General features: G+C 40.3%; 1 long non-coding RNA gene across 3 annotated transcripts; it reads right to left on the bottom strand.

The window, feature by feature from the left end:
* Positions 1-11789: 11789 nt before the first annotated feature.
* Positions 11790-12693, bottom strand: LOC307157329. 3 transcript variants are annotated; one of them, XR_013820933.1, is made up of 4 exons: positions 12633-12693; positions 12335-12472; positions 12051-12179; positions 11790-11960 (listed from the first exon to the last, which is right to left on the bottom strand). It is a non-coding gene; the product is annotated as an uncharacterized lncRNA (long non-coding RNA). The 3 variants fall into 3 exon arrangements; XR_013820934.1 differs by having other exon boundaries at positions 12332-12472; XR_013820935.1 differs by having other exon boundaries at positions 11954-11978.
* Between the last annotated feature and the right edge of the window lie 784 nt (positions 12694-13477).

Here is a 13477-nt window from a genome sequence, read left to right on the forward strand (position 1 = left end):
ACTTATGTTATTATAACTTATAACTTCGGTGCAAGCTAAATTGAGATTTTACTGTTAAACATTACCTAATACAAAGCAATACAAATAACAGACGCCAGCTAGCTGTTACTTTCTTTACTATCTTTCTTTAGATATTGAGCAGTAGTTTATGATTTATTTTGACGTGACGGTGGTTGATACTTTCTCAGTAACAGTTAACATTAGCAGTCAGTGCAGTGCACATGGTAGGCTAACAATTCCTGTTAAATATATAAAAAATATAAAATTTCATTATGAATGATATAAAGCAAACAATACTGTTTAATTGTGTGCATTATTGCACCTCATTCTATTATGCTTTTATATTATATTATATTATATTATATTATATTATATTATATTTATCAAATAGTTGATACATAAGGAATAAAGGGGGAGAACTCCTTGGCTGCCATGCTTTCAGTTTTAAATGTTTATAATTTTTTCCAGTATGAGATTCTTTGTTTGAATATTTTGTCTAATAAATGTAATTTATTCAAAGTGACATTGAATTTGGGAAAAACATGTCTGGATTATTTTAAGAATTTTTTTATTTTGCTATTCTGTTTACTGAAGAAAAGTTTGCACTTTCAAATGTGTAGTGTGTGTTGGCTATTCTACATATGTTTACAAAGTCAGCAAAGCTGTGAAGATTTTACTTTCTCTTTTTAGTGTTCTTAAGTTTTATACTGTGATGCTGCTATTGTGTTATTGGTATTGAGTTTTATGTTTGGTAATATAAAGTTAAACTGGCAAAAACAAACGTTTTTTTTCTCGGGGTCGGGGTGGGGGGCATCATAAAGGAATTATGCTTAGGGCACCAAAATGGCTAGCAGCGGCACTGTGTGGGCATATTCCTGAATAGCTACTGGCTCCAGAGCCAGCCCCCTCTTCATCAAGGCTGTCTGAACCCCACCTTTGCGGATGCGTTCTGCAAGGTTCTCTGCAGAGCTGTGAGCTCGGAACCTGGAGGAGGTGAGCCTCATCTTCCTCAGGCTGTGCCACTCTGCGCTGCCACTCTGTTCCCTCGTGGACATCTCGATGGATCTTGCCATGTCGAAAGTTATGTTAAGCGACATTACATTTATGTGTTGTTGGTGAGTGCACACAAGGGAATGTGGTTGGGTCCAGCCTGTGACCATCTAACGGCAGGGGTGGTGGAGGGGGTGCGTCTGGGTGGTGGATGATTACCCTACTCACTGGCACTGGGTGATGGTATGAAATAGGGCTGCCTTCTTGAACGGTCTCAAAGGCTGAATCGACGAGGGGGACATCACTACTTATGGAGAGTGTGGTAATTAGCGGAGCAAGGTCTGCCGTGAAGTCCTGGTATGCCTCGTCGACCTTCAGGACATCTGGGTCTGCTTTGTAGCTCTTGCTCCTTTGAAAACAGTTAAGTCATAATTAGAAAAAAGAAACAATAACTCTCAAAACAAAAAGAATCTGACAATGACTGCAGAATACATTATTACTTCACAGTAGTACATTAATATTGACGATTATCGCCAGGAAACAGATTGTTATAATCGACATTGGTGAGACAACGTCGATATACGATAACATCGTCACATCGCCCAGCCCTACTTGACAGCATGGGCGAGGCTAGCCCCTTTTTAGGGGGTGCTTCAGACCCCTAAAAAGGAGCTCAGCACCCCTAAAACTTGGAGTAAGAAATGTTGTTATTCTAAAATTTTTGTTCGTCTTTGGCAAGGTTAAATAATGTCCAAAACATACTCCGTAGTTTGTGGTTTAAAATGTATGTGTTATGATGAAAATTAATACATACCACTGCTCGTCAATGTCAGAATATTTGAGATGACCAATCAAGTCAAAGTAGGCGGGCTTTATGTTCACAGAAGCTGCTGAGCGCGAATTTTAGCAGCACGACTGACACTTCAGTTTACGGTCAAGTGCAAGATAAGAAGATGTATAGCTAAACTAAACATTTTATATTTGACAGTTTTTAGGTCATAAATGTTAAACGAATGACAAAAATAAATAGAAAACTAATAAACTTTTGTCTAATTTCGCCATTTTGAGCTGAAAATACTCCTATATAACGTGTAATTATGTCATTGTGAGGGGACAAGAAACATTAACAAAGCCGTTTTCATAGGCACAAGATTAATAATGCATGTGTACATGTTGAGAATTAATATAATACAATTTGTAGCCTTCAGTAAATTAAAAAAAAGTTCAGCTTTAGGAGGGGAAGAGACAGGGCAAGATCAGGAGATTGAGAGAAAAAGACAGTGTGATGGAGATGAGGAGAGAGCAGGTTTTAAATCTATTTCTTATCCTTCTTTGGCCTTTAAACGTCTTAAAATGCACATATCAGAGAAATAAAAATGTTTAACCCCATATTTATGACCTCTTTGATTATAAAGCCCTGTCTACGGCCATATATTAGGCCTAGATCAATAATGAATGTGTACATATTGTGAATGAATTTAATAAACTTAGTTACCTAGCTTTCCTGGTAGCTTTGTCTGAGAAAATGATTCATAAATCAACCTGAAATCAGTTGACCCTATGTTTACTTTCTTCACTGACAGACAAAAATGAAAATATCAGTCAAAGCTCAGCTTTAGGAGGGGAAAAGACAGAGCAAGAGAAAAACAAAGAGAAAAAGAGTGTGACGCTGATGAGGAGAGAAAAATAAACAGCTGCCCGCACATGGTTTTAAAACTATTGTTATCCAATTTTTTTGGCCTTCAAAATATCTTAAAATGCACATATGTAGATCAGAGAAATCAAAATTTTCTCGGGGAAGCAGGCCCCCGAACCACCCTAAATACCTCACATTCGGGACCTCAGCGACTAGAAAACCCTGCCATGTGCATGTTACTGGATGAATGAATGAAACTAGTTAATAATGAGCATTAGACCATAAACTAACTTAAAAAAAAAAAAAAAAAAGTCATACCCTCATTGGGGGCTGAGCCCCCCTAAAATGAAAATCCTAGAATCGCCCCTGCTTGACAGTGAATATTACCTTACACCATCAGCAGCTGTGTACTGTCTTGAATTGGGTTTTGTTGAGATGAATACCATGTTACCCACTCTGCCTGGTTTCACACCCCATCAAGTAAACAAATAAATAAATAAACAAACAGACAAATAATGTAATGAAGCACTTGTTTTGTCTTCATTATGTGCTTTTTAAACAAGGTGGGTAGAGTTTATATCCAATTTCAAAAAATAAATGAAACATCAACAATTTGTGATTAGCCTAAGTTCTTAATACTTACCAGTCTTCGTGATTTATGCCATCGCTGCTCAGTTTCTGTGCTGCTGAGGACAGGCGGCACTGCTTTCAGTTACAACGTCGAGCATTTCGTAGTCTGATACAGTAGAGCAACACTGTGGTTGCAGAGAGCGGTTGCAGCCACACAGGAGCACTCAGCCAAAGCAATTTGAATTGGTGAGCTGTCCTCAAAAGTAATCTATGAATAAAACATAATTTTAGTATTACAAAAAAACAATAACAAACCAGAACAAATAAGCCAGCCTCACTAATCTCTTAAAAGATTTTCTTTGTATTATACTACAGTTTGAACAACAGTGTTAGTAAAGAGTTGGACAGGTTAGTATAGCCTAGATTGAGGGTACAAAATCAGCTCTTACCTCACACTGACTAATGTACCCATAATGAACAGGTCTCTTAAACTCATGCTCCAAAGAACAGTTTCTGGGGTGTCCTTGAAAGTATAGTTCAGGTTTAAATCAGATAAAGAGACTTAAGATTTATTATTGTTATTCTACATCCACATCACCAACTATAGCCACAAAAATACCCCAAAATCTGACTTGAACTGGTTTAACACATTTTCCCTCCCTACTCTGAGGTCGTGAGGCTTCTCATGCTTCCTCATGGACTCCCTGCAGGGTCTTTGTTTGACACTGTGGGAATTCAACATCATTCATGTAATGTTAGACAAAACACACTGGACTTCTTTTCAACATGGTACAGATTTTTTTGGTAATTGTTCTACACATTGTCAAATAAATAACCTGAAAATACTGTAGTTTATTAAGGTTAAATATTGCTAACCACTCTACCTAAAAAAAAAATGGGATAAGCACACTTACATTCTCATTTAAGAGGTGTTCTGAGTAAATGTGGTTTGATTTGTTTACATTAGTTAATGTATTAGGCTAACTAACATGAACCATGAGCAATGCATTTGTTACTGTGTTTATTAATCTTTGTTAACCCTTTAAAACCGGATGTGTCGTCGACGACACAGCCAACCAAGCTGTATTCATGTCACTGTAACTCTTCAACCGTTTGCACTATCAAAATAATTCAAATAGTTCCTGAAAGTAGACATCAAGCGCTTTTCGCCAATATACGGCTTATTACGGTAATGCCATGCTTTCCGTCTGCAAATGACAGCAGCGCGGGGTGTAAGGATTTGAACAGAGAGATACGACGCGCGGCAGGTTAGAGTGTTTTGGATTGCATAAAATAATAAAAGAAACGAACAAATACATGGCGAAAGAAGTGTTAGACAGCAGAAAGGGGGATTGGGATGATTTTTAATGAAATTTGGGAGGCGGATGGCCGTTACTCTTTCACGTATCTAAGCATGTAGTGCGTGCATGTGTATGTGCGCGTGCCTATGAATGCGTGCATTTGTATATGTGTGCGTGTATGACAAAAAGCGTCCTAAATGAAAACTGTGCAACCCAATGTCACATAAAAGACTTGTATATATGTATTATAGTTCATTTTTCAACTTTAAAGTGTTAGTTTCTTTCGTTCATGATTTTTTTCTGTTTTTTTCTAAATAAAAATCAGTAAATTTATTCTCGTTTTTTTATTTTTGTCTATTTAAATTATATTTACAAACTCACCACACACAATAATGGTCAATAACTGTAATTTGTTGAAAGCTTATCTTTTTCTGAAAAAGATGACACCTTGCACATGAAGATAGCACATTGTTTTAGAATTTTACAGTCAAAAAATCTAATTATGTGAAAAACACCTATTTTAGCTTCAGGTTCTAAAGGGTTAATCTTAGTTCATAAAAATACAGCTGTTCATTGTTCGTTACTTCACAGTGCATTAGGCAAACTAATGTTAACAAATACAACTTTTGATTTCAATAATGTAGGCTACTAGTAAATTGTGAAATTAAGATGAATAAAGATTAATAAATGCTGTAGAAGTAGAGTTTATTAATAGTTAATGTTAACTAATGTAGTTAACTAGAGTTTAATAAATGGAACCTTATTGTAAAGTGTTACCGATTTGTTATACACCGATTCAGGTTTGGGCAGATCAGTTGTTTTAACCATTCATTAGAGGACCACGGCACGAGTATGAAGGTATTTTTGTTGCAAAACAACTGAACGCCTGTGACAGTGAAATTTGTAGTTGTAGAGAATAGCCACACATGTGTATCAGTAAATTTGAAGTCACAGGGAGAAATGTTTTAAGAGTTGCAAACTTGTAGACTTTTTTTTCTCTTCCACAAACACAACACACCAGTTACACCTTCTCAAATTCTTCATTGCAGGTGGAAAAATCCTATTCTACAAATCACAAATTAAGAAACTCGTATGCTCACATTTTTGCTACAGTTGGAGTGAATATGGTGCAAAACGCATTTACACACCCGCATCAAAAAATGTGAAGTCACGGAGAAGTTTTGCTCATCCGCAAATCAGTATGTGAATTCATCCGATGAGAGTTGCACACTTGTAGAATATTTTCTCACAAATGTCTTGTATATTTTTCTAGCACAAACACAAGTACATATTTACAACTGCTTGAATCTGCTGCGAGTGAGTTTTTCACTTACAAGTGACAAGTTTCGCGCGCTTTCCTTTTGCACCATTTATCAATGTGAAATGTGGAGGAAAAGTGAGTTGTGCATCTGTAGAGGCAGTGGGCGGAGCCTGCATGAATATTCATGAGTTTTCCGGGCATGCGCGCGGATCTGATCATTTTAGTTCACGCTCCTCGTTTCTCAGCAGGTTTAATGGATTATTTCAAAAAAGGTAAATATAGTTTTAACGCGAACTTAAGCTACAATTCTGTATCGATTCGGAGAGTTTATAATAATGTTTTTAATAATTTGCACGTTTTGTGCATTCATCAATGGCTTCGTGAATAGAATATTACATTATATCAGAATATTCTGATACACATGTGTGGCTATTCTCTACAACACTGTCACAGGTGTTCAGCTGTTTTGCACCAAAAATACCTTCATACACGGGGTGCAACACAGAAAACACAGAATCGTGTAAATTCTCAATTGATGTTGGTTAAATATGCGCGAGCGAGAGAGAGCGAGACCGTTTGAAGACGATGAGAGTGCGCGCGGGCCGGGGCTCTCTCTCTCTGCTCGTTCTTTCAGTAACATGAGCGCTTTTTTAGGGTGCTGAGTTTTTGTTTTGGTCGTATGCACCTCAACTAAAAAACTTTAAAAAACAATTGATAATTCTACAAAGTCTAAAATCTCTACAGGACAACTGACCTAAATGTTAGCAACATAGCTACTGCTAGCTAGTTAGCGATACCACAATGTGAATGTGTTTTGCTGTCAATTTCAAACTTACCTTCATAGTTGTCAATAAAACTTGAAAGGTAAGTTACATCTTGTACCCCTTTTCCCCTTCAGGCCTCCTAATCAACACAGACAAGAGTGAAATACTTGCTGTTCATGACTCTAACAAAACAATGGTATTAAGGTCAAGCAGTCAGTGAAATATCTCGGCATAACAATTAAAAAATCAGTGAAGGAAAGACTGGACAAAAACTTTACCCCTAAGCTACAGAAAACAAAAAACAATTTTAACAGATGCTTCAAAGGGACTTAACTATACAAGGAGGAACATTGCTTTCATAAGCGGAAGGAATCTCAAGATTGGTGTACCCGGCTTTATCGTTATATGTGGACAAAAGAACAGCAACGTCAATTGACTCTCTCTTATTTAAATGTATTTGGAAAAACAAGACTGAATACATCAAAAGGAAAACAATGATTAAGGACCATGCGGGAGGCTTTAATGCTATTGATTTCACAACTCTCAATCAGGTGTTTAAAATCAACTGGGTCAAACAATGCTTGGAGGAAATGCTCCCTGGTTTTTCATTCCAAATATATTATTTAACCGCTGTGGTGGTTTAAAAGTTTTTGCTGAGTTGTAATTTTAAATGTAATAAGTTACCTATCCATTTATCAGATTTCCACAAGCAAGCACTGTATTCTTGGAAACTGGCTTTTAAACACAAATTTTCACCTCACAAATGCATTGTATGGAATAATCAATATATCCTATATAAAAAGAGGACGATATTTAATAAAGAATGTGTAGAAAAGAATATAATATGTATTTCAAAATGTATAAACACAGATGGGACTCTGATTAGTTATGAAACATTTAGTAAGGAAAACAGTATTAATATTACTCGAAGAGAATTTTTGAGAATAATCAATGGTATTTTGCCTAAACTTCTACAGCTTATCAAATCATCCTTACAATACTCTCCTTTAAAGGAAGACAAAAAGGTGACGAGAGACAGGCGGAACCATTTATCGTGGAGGGTGTTTCCCCCCCGGAGTAGTTTCGGTGCGACACCTGGCCGGTTTCGGTTGCCCTATGAGCTATGCTCAGACGCAGAGACCAAGCGAAGAAATGAGTATCAGAGGCGTGACGAGAGGGTGGCAATCGGTGATTGGGACAAGTAGCAGGAATGCGGCTTATAAAAGGACACTTTGGGGTGAAGGAGAGGTGGAAGTATGCTGCGGGAGAAATCAGCGTGTGAGAGAGAGAGAGAGAGAGAGAGAGAGAGAGAGAGAGAGAGAGAGGGGGAGAGGAAGTGTGACAGAAGCGGATTTTCGCAGGCTGTGGATTGGAGGTAAAATCTTTTCTGCAATAGAGGATTCACGGGGGACAAAGAACGGATGTGCACATGTATATCTGGAACAAGTTAAGTACCACGTTTACCTTCTATATTGTTCCTCGAAGTTTGTTGTTCCCACATGGATGTGATGATTGGATGATCGCTGGTTGGAAGCTAAACACTGTGAAGGTCTAAATTCTCAATGCCAGTATGTTTGTTGTTGTCCATCTCTCACGCTGTCTTTGAGCTACAATCTCCTCGAAGCTGGATATTCTGTTCTTGCTTTTATGCAGCAGACCGATGATTGTTTGCTGGAAACTAACCTCCTGATGTTCTGATCTCCCGAACCAGTTATGTTTACGGCTGTCCATTCTTTGTGCTGTTTCTGAGTTGGAAGGTGTTGAGGATGAGGATACAGCCCTTGCATCCAGTGCTGTTCGTTGACAACTATATCCCCGGCTGCCTCTAAGTCATCCTTACATCAAAGATGAGGAACCTGGTCGGAGCCACGAGCAAAGGCCTTAGTTCACTGTGAGTGTGTGGATTGCAGTGCTTATGGTGGATATTTGCACGTGTGAAATTCTTTGAAGTATCTTGCTGAATACACGAGTGTGGGGAGTAAAAGTCCCGCCGGTGTTCGTGCCTTCGACCTGCTGTACCGCCTACCTTGAGGGGCGTCGAGTTTTACTAACCAGTGTTTGAGTGTATTATACAGAGCTGTGAGTTATTTATCTCTCGCTGTCCTGGCCGCCTGGAAGAAGAGTCATTACTTGCATACTCCCCGTTGTCTGGCCTGGAGCCAATCTGTTGAAAACGCGAGCCATCCCTCTCTCGCTGTTCTGGTCTGCCTGGAAGAGGAGCCATACCTGCAACGTGTGCCGCCCCTCTCTCGCTGTTCTGGTCTGCCTGGAAGAGGAGCCATACCTGCAACGTGTGCCGCCCCTCTCTCGCTGTTCTGGTCTGCCTGGAAGAGGAGCCATACCTGCATACTCACCATTGTCTGGCCTGGCGCCAATCTGTTGAAAACGTGAGCCGTCCCTCTCTCGCTGTTCTGGTCTGCCTGGAAGAGGAGCCATACCTGCATACTCCCCTTTGTCCGGCCTGGAGCTGCCTTGTCAACGACGTGAGTCATTTCTCCCCTGCTTTCCTGGCCTGCCCCTTGTTCCGATCTGCCTTAAAGAGGACTAGTTATTCACGTCTTCACCATCGTACAGTTCAAAGAGGACCTTCCAGCTACATACTTACCCCGTTGTGCACGCCTTGACTCGAGAAGAGGAATACCAGGGTTCTGAGGAGAAGAAGAGGTCGACGAGGGATATTTTATTTTAGGAAACTACTTTTAACTAAATAAAGATGAACTTTGTACCTTCTATTTGCTTGTCTTGTCTTTGGTGTGCCTCTGTTAGCTCCTCGAGGTGGTGCAGCTTACAGGGGCGGTGCGCAAGGTTCCGGTTGTCCGTCCCGGCCTGTGACATAATGAAGACCTTGATTAGCTTGTTCAGGTGTGTTTGATTAGGTTTGGGGGAGCAGAGCATTAGGCTTGTTTGAGATGTGCCTTGCCTCGTGTGTAGTCGAGAGTAGGCGGCTGTAGTGAGGGGAGGAGTGAAAAAAGTGCAGGCAAGACGGACAGATCTCTCTTCTCGCAGTGGATCTGACACCTGTGAGATCAAAGATGGATATCACGGGATTCACGCTCGTGCACGGTGTTGCTAATAAACTGGATGTAATTTAAGTTCTGTTGCTTTTAAATGAAAATAAATGTAATGAACAAGACACCCAAAGTATAGCTACTTGTTATTTAATAATATACCAAAGACGTGTTTATAAATCATTTTTACTTTACAGACATGTTTTATATATTATAAATATGACCACAATCAAATAACCCATATAAATATCACATTGTCAGAGAGTTTGGAAATACTTACACATAATTTATACACACAAAAACAGGATATCAGAGTATTAAATTCAAACATTTTAAAAGAGATCAATACTTCACGGTTGTTTAAACCAATGAGCATTAAGCTGTGTCGTCAGTAAGTCGTTTCCGATCATGCTTTTGCTCAGCGCAGTCGGTGGAGAGCAACTGCGCCCGACTGCAGAATCCGACACGTCCGCCTTGCGCTCGTGAGAGTTTTTTGACACACGTCAGCATGACATCAGAGCCAGGCGGACCGCACTCGGACACATTTCTAACCGGCATGCATCTCGCGCTGATCACCGGTGATCGGTTCTGCGCAGATTTTGCTCATCTCAAACAAGCCTATTGCGTTCACGCCAGATGTTGTAATAATTACCGTAATAGGAGATGATAAAGATGACGACAAGTTGTTATTATGACTAACTCCTACACCTCTTTCACCTAAAATCTGCAGGAAAGTGGATCTCTTGTGAAAACTTTTGCCATAAATCTGCATAGAATATACACCGACAATAATTGCATTTTACTCTACTCTGAGCCTTTTGTCTTGCTCCACACACTTCAACCGTATTCACATCTTTTTTTTTTCATCAATGCAGTACTGCTATTGTCCTCTATTCTACATAATGACTGTAAAGCCGGGTGCACACTGTGCAATTTATAATAGTCCTTCACGATTGTTGCTTGTCAGACTGTACGAACATGATCATCGCTGTAAGCCATGTCACACTGTAAGATCTCAGTTGTTATTAATTTCAAACTGTACGCCAGTCAAGACGCATTAAAAACGGAGGCACGCGAGAAAACTTGTCCGGAGTTTTACATCATCAATCAATGACACGTTCCTTCATAGTGAGCTGCATTACACGCGGGACTGAAATGGTGGCTACAAAGAAATCTCTAACGTTAATCTTGGTCATGGCTTGTCTTGAAAAACGAAGACAATTAGACGGTCGTTGTAGGAAAAGTCTGAGAGCAGGACTGAGAGCCAAATTTGCCACTGCAGATTGTTTTACCCTATTTTTTACCACACAACTGATTAGACGGGATAAACCAACTTCCTTGACTATACAGAGGATGAAACGCTGTTTCGTCAGAGGTCAAATTTGATTGCAACGGTCATTAATCAGCTGTCGGTGAACATCTCAAATCAAAGACTTCAGATTTTAGCCAAGGATCAAAGGAATCTTTTAGGATTTGCAAAATTAGTCTCAGACGACCAAAATCACAGTGTGCACCCGGCTTTAGTCAGGTTATGTGTCATCTGACTGTTGGTCTTGAGTCACATTTGGTTGAGGCCTCATGGCCCATCTTTTTAGTGAGATGGGACACTTGTGTAATTTGTTGGTTTTGTTCTTTTAACTTAGCAATACACTGAGCTTGTTCTTGTGCAATGGATAAGGTAAATTCTCTGTGCTGTTGCAGCAGATAATTCCTTTACGGTTCTCTTCTGAACACATGCACCTTTTTGCATTCTTCAATAGACTCTACTTTGTGTGAATCCCAGATTTCTTTGTTAAATACAATCTGACTTAATCACCATTGAGTCTATGTGCCGTCCTAACAATGATTTGAACTCCCTGTCTGTCCACAAAGGGGTAGCTAGACCACCCTTTTCTGTCGTTGGGATTAATGTAGCATTTCATTTGAACCATTTTGTGATGTTTTCCTGGCAGTACTTCCCTGACAAAACCACCTTGTTAACATGAACTAACAGCTGTTAACCTTCCCTGAATGAGCAGAGGATAAATCTTCCCTTACTATACAGAGAATGACTCTTCTCCGGAATTGCAGAGGATAACGTTTGTTAACAACCTTCACTGATTAGACAGGATAAACCAACTTCCTTGACTATACAGAGGATGAAACACTTCTCTGGTGGCGCAGAGGACAACCACATGTACTCCACAGAAAGTTTTTGGTACCAAAACAAACTCCAATCAAGCAAAACAAAAAACATTTAATTACATATATGTATTTGTTGATAAACGGGGAACATTCCAAACGAATAAAGCATTGAATTGATCTGTAAAAGAACTCCAGCATGAGTTCGGCAAAATCAATATGGTTACGACTTGCATTGGCAATCGTGATCGCCGGGATCATGGCGACCGTGATCTCCGTGGTGACCGTGATCTCCGTGGTGACCGTGATCTCCGTGGTGACCGTGATCTCCGTGGTGACCATGATCTCCGTGGTGACCGTGATCTCTGTGGTGACTGTGATCTCCGTGGTGACCGTGACCAGCCCACTCTGGTTGCGTCGGCAGTTCAGCTGCAGGCTTTGGAGGTTCGGCCGCAGGCTTCACGGGAGGCTTTGGAGGTTCGGCCGCAGGCTTCACGGGAGGCTTTGGAGGTTCGGCCGCAGGCTTTACTGGAGGGATACAGATAGTCAGCTTTAGTCTTTCCTTTCAGTGGCATTCAGCACTATGACAACCGAATATGATATGACAACCGAATTATAAAAGGTACGCTGGAAAATAAAAAAAGCTGACCCAAACACTAGATAACCAAATATAATACAACTACCTGTATATGGAGCCATACACTCATGTCCACATCCATTGCTGCAGCATTTCTCATTGTTTGAACAGTCACTGTCATAGTAACACAGCTCGGCACAATTTCCTCCTCCAGTTTTGGTGCTTGGACACCCTCCTGGCTTTGCTGTTATACAAAGATTCATGTTTATATCAATGTGTTACTTGTTTCTTTGCAGTTATTTGTGAGGTTTACTAGCAACTTCTGAGTGAAAATTTGTAACAGAAAATTCTCAGGGTTTCTTTTTTTGGGAGGCCTCTAGCAGCCATCATTAATTGAAACTCACTGAAAACAGGTGGCACACATGCGGGCCCACGGGAATTGACAGCATTTGTGTCCTCCAGAGCAGGGGCGTGTCTAGAGGGGGGGCACGGGGTGGCACCGGCCCCCCCTGGAATATGATTGGCCCCCCCTGGTGCCCCCCCAACATCATTGGGCTAGATTTACTGTCAACATGACAATGCCCAACGCCATTGGATCAGAGCGCTGTCAATCACTGCTTGATTTGCGATTCGCAAAGCAGAATCTCTGGTCCGCGTTTTTCAAACAGGAGTCAGGAGAGAGACACCTCGACATGTCACTGTTTATGGTATGCACACTCAATTACAGTATATTATATTGTTAATTTCGTTGACGAAAAATGTTCGCCATTATTTTCGTCAACGACATTTTTTCAGACAAACACGAGACGATAACTATATCAAAAACAGTTTTAAATGACGACAACTATGACGAAAATGTATTGACATTTTCGTCAACGAATAAAAAATAGACGAAAATGTTAGGGAGGGACGATTGGGGAAGAGATCCAGTCAGAACTGATTTGCGTTTGTGGTAGATGCGTACATTTGAATTGTAACGTGCTGATCTAGCTAGCGGCACACGAGTTGGAATGCGCTTGATGCTGCATGTCTCACAAATCGTTAAAAAATGTAAACGTCTGGGAGAAAGATAAGGGCAGACATATGGACAGATCTGAATAAGAGTGACGACGCGAAAGAGAGCTTTAGTCGGTATGTTTTTCTGTGCGAACACACACACACACACACACACGACCCGAAGAGTGCAGCCCTGCACATAGACGCGCTGCGCGCAAAGGACTGAATTGAGCTCTCTTTCGCGTCTGAATGG

This window comes from Squalius cephalus (assembly GCF_949319135.1).
Source record: "Squalius cephalus genome assembly, chromosome: 1".
NCBI classification, from domain to species: domain Eukaryota; kingdom Metazoa; phylum Chordata; class Actinopteri; order Cypriniformes; family Leuciscidae; genus Squalius; species Squalius cephalus.